Consider the following 4,032-nt stretch of genomic DNA (forward strand, 5'->3'; position numbering starts at 1 on the left):
CCTCAGCCTTCCGAGTAGCCGGCATTACAGGCATGTGCCACCACGCCCGGCTGATTTTTTGATTTGTTGTAGAGATGAGGTCTCGCTGCCCAGGCGGGTCTCGAACCCGCGGGTTCAGGCAATCCACTCACCTCAGCCTCCCAAAGGTGCGGGATTACAGGTTGAGCCATTCCTTTTTTTTTTTTCTTCTCCATTCAATGAAAGGGAAACTTTACTGTGGCCCCAGGGCCATGGGCCAGAGCAGGAGGCCGCCTTGCCAGAGGAGCTGGGGAGGACCTTGTGTGACTTTCTTCTTGGGCCACAGGCTGTTGGTTTGCCCGCACTTCTTCTTGCAGCAGATGATGGCATGGGGTTGCAGATGTGCGTAGCACTTGCGTCAGATCATCTTATTTCAGTTGTACTTCTGCCTCCATGATGCCGCCTTGCAGGCGCAGCACCAGGTGCAGGGCGGACTCTTTCTGGATATTGTCGTCAGAGAGAGGGTCGCCATCTCCAGCTGTTTGCCCGCAAATATCGATGCTGCTGGTCAGGTGGGATGCCCTCCTTGTCTTGGATTTTAGCTTTGACATTCTCGAGGGTGTCACTGGGCCCAGCCTTGAGGGTGATAGTCTTGCCCCTGAGGGTCTTCACGAAGATCTGCATCTTTGCCACGCAGCCGCCGCCTCCCACAAGTCCGGCCACCTTGTTTATTTCTTCCATTTATGATCCCTTTTCACTACCTCTCCATATAGAAGCCAGAGTGCTTTATTAACCTAAATGGTTGCAACTTTTGTCAATTGTACCTCAATAAATCTGGGAAAAAACACCAAAAACCGAAATCAAGTCACATCACTCTGTTGCTTGATGTCCTCCAATTGCTTCCCTTGCACACAACATAACATTCAAACTCTTTATTGTGGCCTAAAAGATTTTATCTTATGCCACATTTTCTTGATCATACAAGTACAGTGGTTTCAAAAGCGTAGTGCGTGCATCATCAGCATCACACAAGAACTTGTTAACTACCCTGGCTGCTTTCTGTTTCTCAGACCCAGTAGACATCCCTCCTCCTGCAGACCTCCCATGATTGGTGGGACCGGCTCTGTTTTATTATTTGTATCTTAGTTCAAAAGTCATTTTCCCAGAGATGCCATTCCTGACCACCCCAATTCAGGTATTTAAGCTTTCTTTTCCTCCTGCTATCGCTCTTGTTACTCTCTCCAATGTCTAGGTTTTATTTTCAGTACTAAACACTATTTAAAATTATTTTGCTTGCCTGTTTGTCTGTGTCCTTGCACTAGAATATCAGCTCCATGTTGACAGGCACCTTCTCTGTTTTTGCTTCCTACCGTATCCACAGAGCATACCTGGCACATAATTGGTGCTCAACTGTTGAGTAAGTGGTTATATGAACATTTTCTTTTTAATTTTTAATTTTAAAAACATGGTGTACAATTCAGGGTTAGGTATACAAATGTTCATTATGCAGGTACCCTTGTTGATGAGGTGTGCTCCACTTCCTTCTGGCAGTTTCCCACTTCTGTCAATCCCACCCCTCCTCCCCTGGCAGTTTCCCACTACTGCCAAATCCTTTCTTATAGTATTACGATAATGGTTCAAGTTCCTCTTATGATTGAGAACATGTAATACTCAGTTCTTTGTTTCTGTGATAGATCACTTAGTATTATAGAATCTAAGTCCATCCAAGTTACTGTGAAGTTCATAATTTTGTTCTTCTTTATGACTGCATAATATTCCATCATGTATATGTACCACATTTTTTTATCCAGTCCTCTTTCAATGGGCAGCACAGTTGGTTCCATGTTCTTGCTATTGTGAATAAAGCTGCAATAAACATACATGTGCAGGTATCTTTGAGTTCCTCCGGGTATATTCCCAGTAGGGAGATTGCAGGGTTGTAAGGAAGGTCAATTTTTAGAACTTTTAGGAATCCCCACATTGTTTTCCACAGAGGTTGTACTAGTTTACACTCCTACCAACAGTGTAGAAGTGTTCCCTTTTCCCCACATCCTCTCCAGCATCTGTTGTGTTTTGATCATACAAATACAGTGGTTTCAAAAGTGTAGTGCCATCCTGACTGGAGTTAGGTGGTATCTCAGTGTGGTTTTAATTTGCATTTCTTTGATGACTAGTGAGGCTGAACATTTTTTCACGTATCTGTTGGCTGCTAATATGTCTTCTTTTGAGAAGTGTCTATTCATATCTTTTGTCCACTTTGTAATGGGGTTGTTTGTTTTTTTCTTTTTGGCACTTTTGAGTTCCTTGTAGATCCTAGATGTTAGGCCTTTGTCAGATATACAGTTGGCAAATATTTTTTCCCATTCTGTAGGCTGTCTCCCCACTCTCTTGATCGTTTCTTTGGCTTTGCAGATGATTGTCAGTTTGATGAGGTCCCACTTACCTATCTTATCTCTTATGGCATGGGCACTTGGGGTTTTGATCAGGAATTAGTTGCCAGTTCCAATTTCCATAAGGGTGTTTCCTGCATTTTCTAAGGTTCTTATAGTTTGAGGTTTTACATTTAGGTCTTTGATTCATTTAGAGTTGATTTTTGTGTATGGTAATAGGTAGGGATGTGTTTTAATATTCTGCATATGGTCAGTTAGTTTTTCCAGCATCATTTACTGAATGGGTTCTCCTCTCCCCAGTGGTTGATGGTGGAGGCTTTGTCGAAGATGAGTTGGTTGAGAAATTGAGGTTTTGCTTCTGGAATAATCTTTATCCTGTTCTATTGGTTTATATGCCTGTTCTTGTGCCAATACCAGGTTGTTTTGATTATTGTAGCTTTAAAGTTTAAAGTCTGGGAGTGTGTTATCTCCCCTTTTTTTTTTGTTGAGGATTGTGTTGGCTATTCAAGGTCATTTATGTTTCCATATGAATTTCTGTATTGTTGTTTCCAGGTCTGAGAAGAATGCTGCTGGTAATTTAATGGGTATTGCATTAAATTTGTAGATTGCCTTGGGTAGGATGGACATCTTAACAATGTTGATTCTTCCAATCCATGAGCATGGAATATTTTTCCATTTGCTTGTGCCATTTTTGATTTCTTTGAGCAGTGTTTTGTAGTTTTTGTTCTAAATGTCTTTTACTTCTCTGGTCAGGAAGATGCCAAGGTACTTCATTTTTTTGTGGCTATTGTGAATGGGATTGTGCTTTTTATTTGGGTTTCTGTTTGCTTATTGTTGGTGTATAGTAATGTGACTGCACATTTATATCATACCCCAAGACTTTGCCAAAGTCCAATTTTTATACCCCAAGACTTTGCCAAAGTCCTTTATCAGTGTAAGGAAGTTTTTGACAGATTCTCTTGGGTTTTCAAAGTATAGAATCATGTCATCTGCAAAGTGGGATAACTTAACTTCCTCTTTTCTTATTTGGAACCCCCTGATTTCCTTTTCTTGTCTGATTTCTCTAGCTAGGACTTCTAGTACTATGTTGGACAGGAGGGAAGAGAGTGGGCATCTTTGTCTTGTTCTGGTTTTCAGGGAAATTATTCCAATTTCTATCTGTTTAGCAGTATGTTGGCTGTGGATTTCTCATAGATGGCTCTTACTATTTTGAGGTATGTTCCTTCTAAGCTTAAATTTTTGAGGATATTTATCAATGAAGGTTGCTGAATTTTATCAAAAGCCTTTTCTACATCTAATGATATAGTCATGTGGTTTTTGTCTTTACATCTATTGATGTATTTAATTACATTTATGGTCTTGAGGATGTTGAACCAATCCTGCATCCCAGGGATAAAGCCTACTTGGACATGGTGGACGATTTTTGTGATGTGTTGTTGGATTCAGTTTGCTAGAATCTTGTTGAGAATTTTAGCATCTATGTTCATCAAGGATATTGGTGTGTAGTTCTCTTTCTTTGTTTGTTCTTTCTTGGTTTGGGTATCAATGTGATGTTAGCTTCATAAAATGATTTGGGAAAAGTTCTATCTTTCTCGATTGCCCAGAATACTTTCAATAGGATTGGTATCAGCTCCTCCTTGTATGTTTTGTAGAATTCTGCTGGAAAACCATCTGGTCCAGAGCT

General features: G+C 40.8%; 1 pseudogene; it reads right to left on the minus strand.

Moving 5' to 3' along the window:
* Positions 1–211: 211 nt before the first annotated feature.
* On the minus strand, positions 212–642 carry LOC103260691 (annotated as a pseudogene).
* Positions 643–4,032: the final 3,390 nt, after the last annotated feature.

Source organism: Carlito syrichta, unplaced genomic scaffold (genome assembly GCF_000164805.1).
Source record: "Carlito syrichta isolate Samal-C Ts95f unplaced genomic scaffold, Tarsius_syrichta-2.0.1 Scaffold303298, whole genome shotgun sequence".
NCBI classification, from domain to species: Eukaryota; Metazoa; Chordata; class Mammalia; order Primates; family Tarsiidae; genus Carlito; species Carlito syrichta.